Raw genomic sequence first — 17,721 nt, forward strand, 5'->3', positions numbered from 1 at the left:
GACACTGCCTACAGCAGATAGGCTCTTAACTCGAGAAATACGAGTTTTTGAATCCATGGTCACCATGCCTGGCCCACACATGACTACAGTTCATACAGCTCTAGCTGAGAAGTCCTTCAAGGGTGTTGCCCTGCGTGAGAATGGCAGGCTTGTACAGATTCATGCAGGTCAGTTTTTCCGCAGTATGGTAGAGAATCTGAGACACAGAATGACTTCCACAACCTCCTCTCATGTCAGCACAAGAGAAATCCCATTACATGGCCGGGAGGCCCGGGACAATCAGCTAATCCAGGACATGAAAGTTATCCATCCTGGAAGTTGGCCTGAAGAGGAGTTAGACGTACAGTATGGGGACGTAGAGGTGCTACGTTTGTGCGAAGTGCTGAAAGTGGACAGAAGAGAGACTGTTCAGGGCTTTCGCGAATACAAGGAAACCAGGGCATCCCGTACACCTGCTGCCATGGAGCCTCTACTGAAAGCAGTCCGAACCATCGCTGTCTCCACTAGTGAGTGTGAGCAGGCATTCAGCTGCATGAACGATATCCTTACTGCAAAAAGGAATGCTCTCTCTGTCAGCCGACTGTCCAGCCTGGTTTTCATTAAATGTAATGGACCATCACTAGGACAGTTAAATCCGGAACAGTATGTGAGGTCCTGGCTGGCAAAGGGAAGGAGAAGTGCTGATGAAAGAGCCTGTCCAGCTCCAGCCCCTGATACTGATGTCCCCAAGGCCTTCTGGAGCCTTTTCTAACAATGTGAAGTATATTGCAAAGCAGCTCACCCAGTGAGAAGACTTTTGGCATAATGTGCCGATTTGTACAGATCCTGGAGATAGAAGGACTTCAGACCAACCAGGGAGTTATCTGATCAGCTTGGTGTTCAATGTAACTCTTTACCATGGCTCAGACTTTGTTACTTGCAGTTACAGTTTCTCATTTTAGATTGTGCAAATTTTGCATTTGTTTTTACATGTTCTTTGTTCATGCTCTTTATCATTTTTCTGAGTTGGAAAGTTAGATTGCATCATAGTTTACTTTATACATATTTGTATTCTTCAGTGGTGAAGTATATTGCAAAGCAGCTCAGCCATGTGAGAAGACTTTTGGCACTTTTTCGTTTTTCGTTTTCTGAGTTGGAAAGTTAGATTGCATTCAAAATGTACAGAAATACTTAATTTTGTTAAAGCTTTTTATAAAAAATGCTTCTGACCAGAGCTTTGTTTCCTTGTCATTAATGTTGAACACCACCAGAGGGGCTCTCACCTGAAAGGTCTCTGCTTCATGTGTCTTCAGCAGAAGATCTAGACTTTGATTGCTATATTTTCAGTTAATATTGACCTTACTGAGCTTTAGCCATATCCGCTGCCTATCATAAAAAATATTAAGTACAGTGAACCTTTCTAAAATATACAGTAGTAAAGAGACAAACCCACCAGCATTATAGTAGCCAAATTCTTGTTTGTGGGCTGTATATATAAAATTGACTTGAAAAAGTTGCTGATTTTAGAGTACTGGCACCTTTTTCATTCCAATTCAAGCACTGCTTAAGTGCTTTGACAAAAAATCCATTAAAAAATGTCATCTGTGGAAGCCGTAATACTGTAAAAAGTACAACCAATCCGTTTAGCCGGGCCGGCTAAACGGATTGGATTGCCGCCCTGTCTGTCAGCCTTCCATCTCGTGCACGCACAAATGTATCTCGTGCCCTCATTGGGCGTGCCGTCATTGGGTGTGCATTGCAGCAGTACTTCAATGACTCGCCAGCAACAGGCGGCCACTTTCACCAGTCTGCTGACGTCATGTGCGCGTTCATGTGTGTTGGAGGAGGTGCTCTGTAAGGAAGTAAGTCTGAAGGAAGGGGCGGATTCTTTTCGGCTGTGTACTTTCAAATTTTAGTGCACTCGAGCCGGTTTCTGAAACTTACCTACCCCACCTTTAATTTAGATCAATAGATAGAGATTTTTCTCACTTTGGCATTCAAGAGTCGTTTTTTCAATTGATCAGTGTTTAAAAGCTTTATCACTTTTACTTTAATTTCGAAGATTATAAAACAAGAAAGCTAAACAATAATATTTGGGAAAAAACCTGGTAAACCCCACGCCTGTTTTTCAGGTTTGAGGCTCGAAAATGACATGCCCAGAACAAATGACTATATCTTCACTTCTAAAAGGGGTACATTAATAATGTATTTTCTCAAAGCAATGATACACCTGTGAGTTGGATGTAGAAAAGTCAGAATCAATATGTTTTAAAGTAAATTCAGATTGAACATGTAAATTATAGTTACAGCTCTCTATGAAAACTACTCTTATTGACATAAATGTTATGATGGATTAATCATTTAAAAGTGACACAGAGACATTGGATTAACCTTCAGCAGCGTGTATATGCATTTTAATGCCATTGAACACAACTTTTGATCAGAAAACAGCAAATGTAAGACATATTTGCCGTTTTGGCCCGGTAAAGTGAAGTTGTGTGTTGCTTGCCTTCGCTGCCGTTTTGGTCGCACAGTGATGATACGTATACCATTGGAATCTGTGGAATCTCAGCTTTTATATGGTATCTAGCTTGTGCAGAAATGAAGTATAAAATATTTCTACCGTGAGTTATGTGCTAAGTGCGTTAGCACTCTTTCGCTTAGTGCTAATTCAGATGCTTGGTGTTTGAGTTGTGTTTTGTTTTGGTAAAAATGGTTCACATCCTCAGTTAGCTGAGTTTCTTCCCGTTAAGTGGGTATGACACATTAATAGGTTGTTAAATGTTAAGAAGCCCTGATACACATTTTCGTGAATATTGTTGTGTTGTGGGGGCATGGGGTTTAACAGGTTTAAAGACACAGGAGAATCAATAAGTACAATATGGGTTAAATTACGCATATAACCTGAACTGAATGGCTAAAGGTATCCCTGATCATATCATTAATAGGTCTGGGCACCATATATTTATTTAAGAACATTACATATTTATGATAATAAGCAACAATCAATGTCCAGAAATCATCTTTAGTTGTTATTTAACACTTAAAAACGAAGCAAATTCTCCATCAGGTTTGAATATGGTGTGGTATTATATTTGATCCACAATGTCCATCTACTAATTAATACAATTCTGATTTAAATCACGATTGGTGGATGAATGTACGGGATATTTTTCTACATTGTTGCCTATGGGATTAAGATGAGATTGTATGAAATAATCACTTTTGGGTGTAATGTTTGAGCGCCCTTTTAGCCATTTAGTTTGCAAGATCAAGTTTGAAATATGTTTGTTTGGTCAAATACGAATAAAAAGCAACTCAGCTATCTAACTTCATACAGTAGATGTCTTTTGAAACCACCCGCCAACACTGCACCAAGCAAACTATAACAAGCCAAAAACATGTGTCTTTGTAATACTCAAACATATTACTGTATATTCTTTTAATTCTTAAATAAAATTGGCAACCATATCCAAACCTATTTGTGGGAATTCAGCCATGCCTTCCCTTCAACCTGGATATGTTTCTAATTTAAAAAATGTATAATTTATTTTTGTCGAGGCAGGCTGTTTCTCATTCAATATTTGCCAATTACAACTATAGGAAGTTTTTTTATGAAAAAACAAAAAGAGGGGTCTGATCCATTTCTCCGCTTTGTCATCATTCTATCAGTGTCTCTATTCCGTGTTAGTTCAAGATCCAAGGTTGCTCTCTCTCTCTCTCTACCGGGTGTAGGGGCATGTCACTTCACGCTGTGTGGGCTAGAGGCATCTCGTCCCAGAAGGAGAGTGAGGAAGACAGGCGTGACGGTGCGACAGAGCTGACAGTCAACCTGTGCGATGCTGGGGGCCACCGGGGGGCTGGAAGTTGGAACCTGAAGACCTCCTAGATTTATTGACCCACCTACATACAGCAGCATCCAAAAGGCTGCTTGCTTGTCCCAAAAGCTCGAGAATTGTAGTAAACCATGAAATAGGACAGCAGCAGTTGCTATCCTTACACCAATTTACATAAAATAGGCCTCAAATAGCTGTACTATATATTGCAAAGTATTTTCTTTTTTTATTCTGCTTTCTTTTCTATATCCATATTCAAGTTAAAGAAGGAAATAGAAAAATATAGAAAATCCTAAACCATCAGTCATGGTGATGATGGCGGTGACGAAGGTGGACATAGCACCTTCTCTTGAGGTGTTAACCATCTGCATGGGTTGTTAATCTTATATGCTGCCAGTTTAAAATATGTATATGTCCTCAACGCCAATTCCTTGATTTAAATGCACTTTAAAAAATGTGACAAGTAAGGTACCCTAAAAGAATATCAATTTGTTCTGCTCCATATTACAGGTTTGATATGTTTATTGTGGAAGATCTGCCCTGTAATGTTGTCCCTATAAGTCCTACTGGTTGTGGGACGGTGGTTACTGAAAGATCGGTGGACCAATTGCATTCACACATTATTAGGTTACATCATTGTAACATGTTGACGTTAACGCAGAAATATGAGTGACATAAGTGTATATGGCTTGTATATTATGTAATCTTGAATACCGAATACATTTTTTATAGACAAGATTATGAATGTGTTACAAAAACAAGTTACCTGGTAAGAGGTATCAGTTTGATAAACAAATGAGTGATAATAAAGTGTGCACAGCATAGCAAAAATGTACCATGTGTTCCTCCATTGCTAGGATGATCAGGTTTTTTTGTCATATATTGAAGAAAATACATAGTCCATACCTTAAAAAATAGCATAATGAAATTAATGTGAAAATGGAAAACTTCCAGAGTACTAATAGAAACTAACTTACATGTATCTATAAATCATTTGGTGAGAGGCTTTTTTTTTAATTAGAGAGGCTCTTTTTATACTGATTATTTAAACTGATTTTCAAAGGACATTTTTAAAAATAAAACATTTGTATACGAATTGGAAATAAATGTGCCTACTATGTGTGAACACATGTATAGGGAATTTACTATAACGTCCAAAAGCGCATTGAAAGCAGTCACCCCTGCAGTCACTCAACCAATAAAACAGGTCACCAATAATGAGCAGAGGGGGTCTGGAATCAGCAGAAGAGAGGCAACCAATACCGCTGTTTTCATGATTCAAAGACATCCCTAGTGAGGTTCATTGATTGCTTGAAAAAAATTGAACAAATCAGAGAAGTGAGATAGATATTTGAGAACAAATCTACCAATTGGAATCTTTTTAAGGTACATTGCTGAAGTTGATGCCTTTTGGTTTTATCCAGGAATTCCTCACCCACAATAACCATCACAGATGGGCTGTAATCAGAAAAATATCCTTCAAATTGAATCTCTTCACATGGGAATTATCAGCTGCCAGATCATAGAGCTCAATCCCCTGTACGTGGACACATCGTACATACTTGTAGCTAAATATACCACATAAAGGGGGATTACAACTCCCTAGGGTTTGATAAAAAAATGGGCCGTAATAATCCTTATAGAATGAACTCGCTGGTTGTTTTGTCTCTGCTCCAGTGGTCTTATCCTAAACACCTCCAACACAGTAGATGTTATATATCTAATGATGATCTGGATTCACTGAGGATATTTTAATGCAGATTTAATCCTGGCTTCCCTCCTTCCATTTGAAACTAGGAAAGCTTTAAGAAGGTGGTTTCATTTAGATATACCTATATGAAGGAGGCGCTGGTGTACAGGCAGAAAGACTGCACTGATGGGAAATCGGCCATGGAACTTGAAGATGTTGGAGAGGAGATAATATTTATTTGTAGGAGTGAGCCATCTTGCAAGTTTGTGTGCTGCAATTCGGACACCATGAACATGCTGTTATGATTGATTCGTGGACAAATGATATCAATAATGTTAACATTAATTTCAGTTTTGAGGTACTGACTTTGTTCAATTATTTAGACTTCATATGTTTACTTTATATTTTTTTATGAAAAACATAAAATGCAATGTTCTGCTACAATCTTATCTTCCTAAGAATAGTTCATGCAGTTATCAGTGATCAGTTTAATGTCTGCAAGATAAACATTTTACACTGTCACTTTTATGTAAATGCATAATAATGCTTGATGGATGTAGCACAACCTAATATTACAGTATGGAACAGAAAAGGACAAGGGTGCTTCTGTTTTTACGAAGTTTCAAGAAAGGAATCAGAATACCTTTATTCGTCCCACAGAGGGGACATTTACAAAGGAGAGCTTGGGACTGTAATAACAAATGGCACTCCAATGAATTGGAGCAGGTGAAAACAGAAAAGAACCGCCAGGCCTGAGGAGAAAACGCCACCCACACCTTGTTCCTTACATTGTCAAAACTGTCAAGGATTAGGGATGGGGTGAGTAATCAAAATCATTTGGCTAATAAATAAGCTAAAAATGTACTGTAAGCGAGGTCCATTTATACCCTCATGCACAGGTTACACACCATACACTAAATATTTCTAATGGTTTCATCCTATTCAATTCATATGGGTGGTAGAAATGCACCAAGACACACTGTTATCTGCCAGCCAAGGCAGAGAAGAAGGAGATCGCTAGCTAGCAAATATGCCTTTAAAGGTCACCTATTATGCAAAATTAACTTTTCCTGTCTTTTGAACATAATTATGTGTCTCCTTTCTGTAAAGAGACTTAGAGAGTTTCAGGAACAAATCTTTTCTCTCTTTTTGTCCTGATCCATTTATAAAAACCTGTCTGAAAATGAGCTGATCAGATTTTGGGCATGTTATGATGTCACAATGTTTTTTTGGGTTGTGCAACCATTAGCCAATACCCGCCCACCTTATCACCTGAATCTCTTCCTAGAGCACCATTGTGTGTTTGTTTTTTTTAAACCAATCATCTCACAGAGGGGCGTGGCCAGCAGTAGCTCATTTGTATTTAAAGCGACAGACACAGAATCAGCACTTTTGAAACAGGGCTGAAACAGAGGGGTTTATGGGATGCTACAATCATCTGTTTGGTATTTCGTGTCAAACACTTCGGAGACATGTTTTGTATATATCTGAGACCTATAATATATTGTTGAAAATAATATAATAGGGGACCTTTAAACAATGCAGGATTTCATCTTAACCAAACACTTGATCGATGTTAATTTCTAATTTTCTTCTAAATAGCAGCCACTACAAGTGACACATATAGGACAATAATGCTAGAGGATGTCAAGCTTTATGTTCAGCAGTGCTTAAAGTGTTAGTATAAGTGTTACCTGCATGTTGTTTGCCTATATCAGTGACTTTGATAAAGTAGATCCCAGCATCCCAGATTGGCTTTCATTCAGGAAATCGCTCACTGTGTGACAGTGTTAGGATCTGTCTGTGTTGTAGTTTTGTATGTCTGGTTATGGGTATTTTCATCCTTGTATATTGTCTGGTCCTTCTTCCTGTGTTTTTCCTCCCGTCGTTAGTTTCCCTGGTGTGTCTAGTTGTCTGATTGTTTTCACCTGTGGCCCTTGTGTTTCTCCTCCCCTGCCCGGCTGTGTCTCGTCTTGTGATTACCCCTTCCTGTATTTAGTCTTGTCTCTTCCTGTGTTCAGTGTCGGTTCGTCTTGTGGAATGACTTGGTCTGCGGTGAGTGTTCTGTTCTGTCTCTGTATATTATAGCCTTGAAATAAAGGAATTATTTTTGTCACTTAAATCTGCATTTGGGTCCTGCTTCCTGCACACCGTAACAGACAGTCACTGATCACTTCTTACCTCAGGCAGGAAATCACCGAGAAGGTGATCGCACGGGCATAAGTGATGAGGAATAAAAGGAAGCCATCTGTGGTGTGACTGTCAATCTCCTATAGCCTGGGTTTGGAGGTTTAGTAAGACACCTACAATAAAGTACAGCAGAGGGATGCAAACAGGAAGTCAGAGTAAAGTGTTGACACATGGATGTCACCAAAGCAATAAAACAGTGTGACAGCACAGCTTAGATTTCAAGAAAAAGCAGAGCGTCTGCAACATCACCTGAAAGGAAGTGTAATCAGAGTACAAGCTGAAATATTTAGGAAATACGTCTATATGCTTATTTTACCGCACAATTTTACCATTAATTTAAATCGACAGCATTTTCAGCTATCCCAAATCCACCTTTACATTTGCTCAATGCATTCAAAGTGTAATTTGTTCACAATGTGTTGTAATCCAAGCCTAAACATATTAATGTTATAGTATATCTGGTAATAGAAGTAGAACTTTAATGACATAAGTATCCAATTGCAAAATAATACCCATGTTTTTTTAATGCTAGGTCTGATATTTTTAGACATATCTTTGAATTCCTAATACAATGTGAGGAACAAGGTGTGGGTGGCTGTGTTCTCCTCTGTTCTGGCTGTTCTCTTTTTTTGGCTTGCTGCTTCAAATGCGAGTGCCATTTCTTATTTCAGCAGCAAGCTCTCCCTCCTGATACTTAGGGAGTAAAAGCACCCTTGTCATTTTTTTATCCAGACTGTAGTTAAGCTCGGAGTGCTTTCATACCGCATTCACATTATAGTTACAGTATAAAATAATACTACTTACTATTTTTTGGAGAGCATTTAACTGGGCACCTCAACCACTCTCTACGATTGGGAACATACTGTACTGTAATTGCTGTTGTGCTAACTAACATTATATTGTAAGTATATTTAGAGATATAAAGTCTAAAATATAACGCTTTGTCTTAAAAAAAACCCTGTCATTGCTTATTTTTGTCTATTTGTAGATGACCTAAAATAGCCTTGAGACAATAGCCTAAGGGGAATCAAACATATAAGTGGAAGGTTAGATGAATAAAAAATGTGAACAGAATTTTTTTTCAGAAACGTCGTTTCGTGGATTCCTGATTTGTAAGTATGTCCTGGTTTTGTAGTTTACATGTGGGTGATTGAAGCAAAAGTCAAAAGTCTTCTGCATTGCATTGTGGTCCAGGCAACTGCAGTTCAATCAGACTTCCTTTTTTGCTTAAAGAACATTTATTGACACATGTGCCATATGATATCAATGTTAATAGTCTTTGACGATTAGACCCCGATCGTGATATCGTATATCTTAATGGGGAAAGGCAGACGTGAGTATAATAGGAAACCCCCCGGGATCTAGACACTGGTGGAGATGATGAAGAGATGGGAAGAAGAGGATGCTGAAGGTCTGGATTAGATGAAGAGGAGGTGTGATGAGTTCTTTAGATTAGCTCTCATTGATGACAGGAGGTGGATGGGGTGGGGGTGGGCCTCAGCATCAACACCTGAAATCACAACTGACTGCAGGAGAAAGGAGAACAACTTCTCACTCTCAGTTTTTAGGAAATGCCTCAAGACCCACCTGTTCCGCATCGCATTTTACTGACTGTCCTGTACTTTATTTTAAAACCTTATATGCTCTATTTTTTATATTAACATATTTTATTCAATATGCTCCTTAGATATCTTTTTATTTGTTTTATTATTTTCTCCTTATAGCTTTGTGAACCTTGAGATGACGTTGGTTTTAAAGTGTGCTATATCAATCAAATGTATTATTATTAACTTCAAAATTTGACTGCAGCACGATGATTGGCTGCTGGAGATTGTGGTGAATGTAATGTAATTGGTTGAAAGAGAACACTCATGATGAGCTGATTATATGCAGCTGTGAGGTGAATGAATGTATAGCCAGTTTTCCTGCTTGAACTTACGCTGCGCTTCATGTGGAGAAAAAGGTTAGTTTATCATTCCCAAAATGGATATCAGTCAGATATTACAAATAAATAGGAATAGCATGCTACTTAACGCCATTAACCACTCCTTCTCAGCTCCATCTGACATACAAGCATCTCCACCAACCTCCACCGCTACCATTTCTCCCCCCATCTCCCTTGACCTCCTGACTCCTCCTCCCCAGCGCCGCCTCTCCCAGTTCAACCTGGTTACCCCACTTGAAATACTCCATCTGATCGGTTCCTCAAATCCCACAACCTGCTCCCTCGACCCTCTACCCACTCCTCTCCTGAAGTCCTGCCTCCCCGTCCTCTGCCCCTATCTTGCTAACCTTTTCAACTCCTCGCTGTCCCATGGAACCGTCCCCTCTGCCTTCAAAACTGCTGCTGTTACTCCAATCCTCAAAAAACCTGGTCTTGATCCCTCCTCCCTCACTAATTACCGCCCCATCTCCAACCTACCATTCCTCTCAAAATCTCTTGAACGCATTGTAGCCAAACAAATTCACTGCCATCTCCAAACCAACCAGCTTTATGAACCCCTTCAGTCTGGATTTCGTCCTCACCACAGTACAGAAACTGCACTCGTCAAAGTCCTCAATGACCTCCTCACCTCTGCTGACACTGGTTCCCTCAATATTCTCATCCTCCTCGACCTGAGTGCAGCCTTTGATACCGTGAGCCACAACATCCTGCTCACCTGACTCAGGGACATTGGTATTGAAGGTATTGCACTCAGATGGCTCCAGTCCTATCTCACTGAACGATCCCACTTCATCTCCCTCCCTAACTACTCCTCTGCCACAGCCTCAGTCACCTGAGGCGTTCCTCAAGGTGCAGTACTTGGCCCCCTCCTCTTCATCATTTACATCCTCCCCCTCGGTCAGATACTCCGCCACTTCAACCTGGACTTCCACTGCTATGCTGATGACACTCAGATCTACCTCAGCACCAAATCCCTCCATAACCCACCCCTTACCCACATCGATTCCTGTCTGACAGCTATTAAAACTTGGATGCAACATAACCTCCTCAAACTGAACATTAACAAAACAGAACTCCTCCTAATCGGCTCCAAATCCACCCTCAGCAAGGTCACTAACATAACACTCGCCATCAATGGCATCATTGTTTCCCCCTCCAATCAGGCACGTAACCTTGTCGTAATCTTTGACCCCACCCTCTCCCTCGAACCTCACATCCGCCAAACAGTCAAAACCTCATTTTTCTACCTCCGCAATATTGCAAAAATCCTACCCTCTCTCACTCGCCCCGCAGCCGAACGACTAATCCATGCCTTCATTTCCTCCCGCCTTGACTACTGCAACTCACTTCTTTACGGCATCAGCACTACATCCCTCAACAGACTCCAACGGGTTCAAAATGCAGCTGCACGTCTCCTCACGCATACCAAATCATGGTATCACATCACCCCAGTCCTCAAAGACCTCCACTGGCTTCCTGTCTCCCATCGCATCAACTACAAAGTTCTGGTCCTCACCTACAAAGCACTCCACCATCTGGCCCCCCCTTATCTCACAAACCTTCTCACTCCTTATCAACCCCCACGGTCCCTCAGATCCACCGCAGCCGGACTCCTATCCATTCCCACATCCACACTCTGCAGCTTTGGGGACAGAGCCTTCTCAGTGGCAGCTCCAAGGCTCTGGAATTCCCTCCCCCAAGATCTTCGTGACTCTGAGTCCCTCACAGTCTTTCAGTCCTGCCTCAAAACACATCTTTTCAACTCTGTCTATCCATAAGCCCCCCCCCCCCCCCCTCTCAATCAACTTCCTCTTGACTGCCTTTTTATTTATTTTTTATTTTACTATACTTACTTCTTTGCCTGTCCTTGTTTGTCTACCCTCCCTCATACTGTAAAGCGTCTTTGAGTTGTGAAAAGCGCTATATAAATAAAATGCATTATTATTATTATTATTATTATTACTTCACACCCAAAACATTTTTAAATGTTCAATGCTCTTCTCAAAGATTGTTGAGCTAACTTAAAACTATAATGTTTATATCTTAGTTAAAAGCTAAAAATTGAACAAAGTAAAGGTAATTATTTAAATAATTTCAATTGATTTACAGGAAAGAAGATACTGGTTTCATCAAAGCGAATCATTGCAGGAGAAAGTTTGAGACACATTCTTCTTTGGCTTTTTGACACAGCGCTTTGAATGCCAGTCTTTCATCTTGCACAGTGATATTGATGCTCTTATTGTTAAGTTTGATGATGTTCTCAAAGACAGATTGTGCTGTTGGTTGACACAGTAGAAGATTCAGGGTTCCCAAGAGCAGGCTGAACAACTATAAGCAGTCATTCCTGCTTCTTAACACTCACATGTAATGTAATATACTTTATTTTAATGTTAACTATGTTTGTATACGTACATGTATGTGGAACGGCCGGACGGAGTCCAGAACAAATGTCCTTACGGGGACAATACAGTTTATTGCATCGTATCGTATAGTACCGTACATTAATGATTAGAGACAGAGTTACCCTTGTCGTACAACCTTTCCTCTGAAAACATGGAGTCATTGTTGGGGAAGTTGACTTTGAGAGTCCTTCCCTGGGTGTGAACTGCCGCTCAATGTCATTGCCCTCGCTGTCTTTGAGAAAAGTGAAGCCTCTGCTGAGTGACACTGCGAGTATGAGAGGAATCACATAAAACTAGAAAGGACCGGAGCCCTCAAGTGATCCAAGAATGTTGCATTTCCAGCCAGTCGGTGCATTTGCAGCTGGTTTTCAGGCTTGCAGGACAGATTGCTCAGATATGGAGGAATGGCATATTATAGCCTCGTTCCCACTTAACTTTTGAAGGTCATTTGGGGAAAAAACACTTGATGTGTTCATTAAAATACACAGTTGATACTGTTAAATTAGTTTTACAAATAGTTTGTCTTAATTACATCTACTTGACCTTAACTGTGCATAAAACTGAATGCAGCATTATAAACAATATTTTGTTCTAAAATTCACATTACAAATACTTCTGAAACCCGCTCTTTAAAGGGTAATCAGAAAAAGTAATCATCGTGTTAATTCATTCATGTAGGCAAAGTAATTGAGGTACTTGTTCAACCAGGCTACATATGCAATCTGTTAAATATGTAACCTCTTTTTATAATGCTCTTTCAACAACTGCTGCAATTCTGAGTGTTAAATCTGACACCAATACAAGAATAGAAAGCTTGACAGGCGTAGTAGCAATGAGGTGTCAGCTAATGGTCAATTACAGCAATATCTTAGGAATCAAGCCACATCCAGACATGAATCAACCCTGCCCTCAACAAAGGGTCCAGGAGGGTCAGTTTTACACCTCTGAGCCAGTTGCAGTTAACCCCTGTCAGTCAGCTGTCAATCTGAACTCAGCGAGTCCTCCGAGACATGGCTCATATCTCATTTCACACAGATCCATCTCAGGGTGGTTGTTTTCTCATTTTGCGAGTGAGAAATGGATTCTCTTCCTGGCAGACGGTCGCCAGACGCCAGTTAAATATAATCTGTTTCAGGACCATTCGGTTATTTGGTTCACCTTGAATTTAATCGCAGTGTTCTCTTTATGTGCTTCTCAAAGACTGTTAGCAGCAGATAGGCACCAACGGCTACTGTTCAGCCCCCAGTTTGCATCAAAATGCAAATAAGTTCAATCCAATAACAATCATGTACCTTCATTAGCCCTTTGTTCTCTCCTCCTCTTCCTCGCACTTTCTTACAGAGGTATATTGGAGTACAAATCAATGTCTGAGGTAATTAGCTGGGATGCCTCGGGTGAACACGATGTTGAGCTGTGTCTGATTGTTTTCTAGAAAGAAACCATTGATCACGGAAAAAAACACATCGCTATGCAGTAATAATCAATCTATCCATCCATCTTAAGTCTACTAATAACGTAGATGTATAAAGACATGCATACACACTCTTTTTAACTTGTCAGACTCAGATCTGATGACTTGTTTTAGTACAAAACAAGCTTGTCTTATAATGAGATGTCATGTCACAAAATTGTTTAAGATGCTCTATAATTTCACAGTCAACAATGATTTAATATCGTTGTTTTACACAAGGTTATATGTAGACCTGCATCTACAATGCAATATATTTATAGCTAATTGAAGAACAATGAAAACAAGTCTACATTTTCCTCTAAATGGGATAAAATACAAAACGTGATTTGTTACATATTACACGTTATAATATCTTATGCCATCAGCTACACATCTTACACAATTTCTAAAGGTTGTAAGTGTAATAACACACAATCCATATTGGAACAACTCATAATTACACTGTGGAATATTTCATTGCCCATACAATGCTCTATTTGTTCGTTCAAAATGTTTGCCTCTTGGTTGTTTTTGAGATTGCAATAATACAGCAAAACATTAAAAAAGAAAATGTGTTTCATTCGTCAGTTTTTCCCCGTAGTTTAGTTCCAAGCTCCCTACAGTATATACCACAGTATATTAGCAGAACAAGACGTTATCTCTCAGTGGCTTCCCACTCTGGTACTCACAATGGTATTGGCCAAGCCCCTTGGTCAAAGGCAGAGGCGCTGCTGCCAAGAATTCAGCTCAGCTCTTTGCAGTTGTGGGCGTGTGTTTTACCTCCACTTCAGAACCAAAGCATGGTGCCAGTACTTCATGCCAACATTTATAAATGTGACGATTGTCCATGCCAAGACCGACAAAGATTTTGAGTTCCCCTGTGGGTTTGTCATTGGCAGGAGGAGAAAAACCTCTGAAATAGAATTTATTTGAACCATCATGGGACAGAACTTTTTTACCAAAGCTGATGATTCTCTGCAAGAATGCTTTGATCCAATTCACTTTCCCAATGGGGACATTTAGAAAAAGTAACTTACTAAACAAATGATATTTCATTATTAAAAGATCTTCAACACTGTATTACACTACTGTGATAAGCTGGTACTTGCTTACCATGCTGCGAATGGATCTGGCCCTTCGTACATCCAGGACATGGTTAAACCGTACACCCCAGCGCGTGCACTACGCTCTGCATCAGCCAAACGACTCGCTGCACCCTCGCTGCGAGGGGGACCCAAGTTCCCATCTCCCCATTGACATCAGGACAGCAGATAGCTTGCACATCTTCCGGCGCAAACTGAAAACTCATCTCTTTCGACTCCACTTCGAGCGATAGAATTATTAACGAAGCACTTTTATACTAATAAAGGACTGGCTTACCTAAAGCCAGTTGAGTAGCACTTGAAATGTTTGGCTCTATGAAACCTGATGTACTTATATGATTCTGTTTTTTTCAAGGTTGTGTCTTCCTGGTCGAATGTACTTATTGTAAGTCGCTTTGGATAAAAGCGTCAGCTAAATGCAATGTAATGTAATAAGGTTGTACCAGTAAAATAAATGAAAAAAGTCAACTATAGGAAGAGAAGGTTTAGAAAGAACCAAATAAGTATTTATCTTTTCTAACTGGCAAGGAGACTTCATTTGGAAGATGGGGCTACATCCCTGCACCCATGTAATCTGAAATGGAATTAAAATATGTGTATATTCAACAGCATTCTATGCATTAGTGGTCAAGGAGTTGACTTGTATGTTGTGAAATAACTTGACATTAAATGAGTTTCCACCTTTGAGCCAGTGGAGGGAAAGAAAAATATAATGGACACAAACCCCTTAAAAAAGGATTTGGTTAAGACAACAAAGGTGACAGTAGTTGTTAAATCTTTCATACATACGTTTTCTCAATGAGTAATTTCAAGTCATCCTGAAAAGACCACAGGTGTAGGCCAAAGTGATGCCTATGTGCCAAAATACCGAAATCTCTATACTGCATTGTGGATTGAAACAGAAGACAATACACTTTAGACTCAGGGATCTTAGGAGAAGAATCTCAAGTGAACCATATTCACCGGATTTTCTTTCTAAACTCCTCCGGTGTGTTCATTTCCTTCCTCTCTCTTTTCTATTTCCCTCCACTGTGAAAGAGCAGTTTCCATTGTGCCACAGGTTCACATTAAGGAGATGGGAACAGGCTGGTACCTGCAATTATCCCTGCTCACCCAGCCGTGGGCCTCTAGTGCTGAGCAACAGCTGGCTCTCTCTCCTTCCCGTCACACTAGCACACACACACACACACAACTGCACACTCCTCCACCGTCAGACACTTTACCCACCCATTCCTCACATCCACCTGCCAAGCAGCTTGATTAATAAGGCCAAAAGAAGCCATGGACACAGAGAGGGAAGGCAAGAAGAAAAATAGCTGTACACAGAGAGTATGTGCATATGTTATGTAATGTTCATGCACAACAAACAATTAAAGTGACCAGTCATCCTATAAAAACACTTAGTCAGAGGGGTGATTGTTAAAGTATGCACTAATTGAATACAAAATGTATTTTATCTTGATTTCCCGTAGGAAGCACCTTTTTCCTTCTCTGTGTGCCAAAAGCCCCAAAACAGCAAGAGCAATGGATCACTTCAAACCACAGACCTCTTTTTCACTAAAATACTGACAAGAAAACTACTGCAGTAGATGTTGCTCTTATTTCTCACTCACACTGCTGTTTGTAATGTCTATGTTAATGCAGAAATAGCATATTGCTACTAAGATGTAATGTGGGAGATGCCAACCTATATGATATAGACAAAACATTGTATTGACCCTTGTAGTTTTTTGGGGGGCTTGTATTAGGGTGATATCCTATTGAAATTAAAAGACATCTTAATGCTGCAGGATGATATTTTAGCTTGTATGAGTTTTTATGAATAGAAATATTTAAAAGTAACCAGTAATTTTGCAAAAATCCTGTTAACGGTTTCGCTCTACTAAGACTCAACTTGTGAAGTTATTGCAGTGTGCATTCAGCTCTGTGAGACCATTGGGAGGAGAAAGTGTCCCATGCGACGTGTTCATTCCATTCCTGAAATAAAAGCGTGAAAGTAAATAGGCTACAGTGATTCCAGAGTTAAAAAATAACACCAGTGACCAGTTGCATATGGCATGTTAATTTATTATTTTATATTTAAATGTCATTTTATTTTACAATGTGCTTTAAGTTCCCTTAGAAGACAGATAGTTGCACACATGTCTCTTACAGGTAATTTCCTTAGGATATATCCTCAAAAACACGTTTTCTACATATTAGATGACTCTTTCAAATTGTTAAAGGGTTGCACAATTATCTTTTTTACAACGACTACTAAGAAAAAACACTGCTTAACCTAAACAAAGCTAACTTTGGCTGTGTTTTTTTTATTGAGGAACACAGTTTTTCCTTAAGATAGTTGTGTGACTTAAACACCCTGAAAAACTGAAAAAGTTTTTGCCAGCAAATAATACATTTGAACAGAAGTGAAGGAAACACTTTTCCTATAAGTTCAGGCTTAAACTCAGAGACAGTGATCTAGATTCTAGAATGCTAGTGAAGTGCCTTGTCAAATCAGGCCTTTCCATCTATTTTAACAACTGCAGTCATAAGCGATCCTGCAGATCTATGAAACTTATCTTCCTCCCTCCTGTCAGGCAGCACCTGGATTTAAATGACTCGACTGATAGCCACAGAGACAGGAGTCATTCTGAGCTCTCCAGTTATAGATGGCGTGACGTCGGAGGGTAATTATCATCAGGCCCACCTCTGCTCTGTATTATAGGAGGATTCTGGCAGGTGTCTGGCAAAAAGTGCATTGAGGTTTAGCTGGAGACAAAGAGCTGTGACACATAATATTATCAATATCCTCATATCCATCACCTTATACACCAAAGACACAAGCTGTAATATTGCCATATACATGTTATGAAGTGTGCCAGAGGTTTTTTAATGTCTCAAGAAAACATTTTTCAAATGTCTCCCTTTCCAAAATATACATTTTTTAAAATACAAATCAAACCTTTGTGCCCTACAATTCAGTTTACAGGTAAATAAGAGATAACATAACTAATTATTGAAAATGATAAATCAGACTTTTTTAATCATTATAATTCAGAAATACAGCACATAGATTTACTACAAAGGTCATTTTACTTATTTTGAACTTCAAGAAATCAAGGCTGAAGGTCTGGTGTGTACTGT

The 17,721-nt window shown here is 39.6% G+C and overlaps 1 protein-coding gene across 2 annotated transcripts in view; it reads left to right on the forward strand.

Moving 5' to 3' along the window:
* enkur (enkurin, TRPC channel interacting protein) overlaps positions 1-17,721 on the forward strand; it is a 28,655-nt gene that overhangs the window by 2,500 nt on the left and 8,434 nt on the right. Inside the window, exon 1 of one of the 2 annotated variants that reach the window (XM_034214083.1) lies at positions 7,538-7,560. The exons of the other annotated variant lie outside the window; for it this stretch is intronic. The gene's annotated coding sequence lies outside the window, so the exon portion shown is untranslated. Of the gene's footprint in view, positions 1-7,537; positions 7,561-17,721 lie in introns of those variants that run through there. 2 annotated transcript variants of the gene reach the window in all.

Source organism: Gymnodraco acuticeps, unplaced genomic scaffold, assembly GCF_902827175.1.
Source record: "Gymnodraco acuticeps unplaced genomic scaffold, fGymAcu1.1, whole genome shotgun sequence".
NCBI classification, from domain to species: Eukaryota; Metazoa; Chordata; class Actinopteri; order Perciformes; family Bathydraconidae; genus Gymnodraco; species Gymnodraco acuticeps.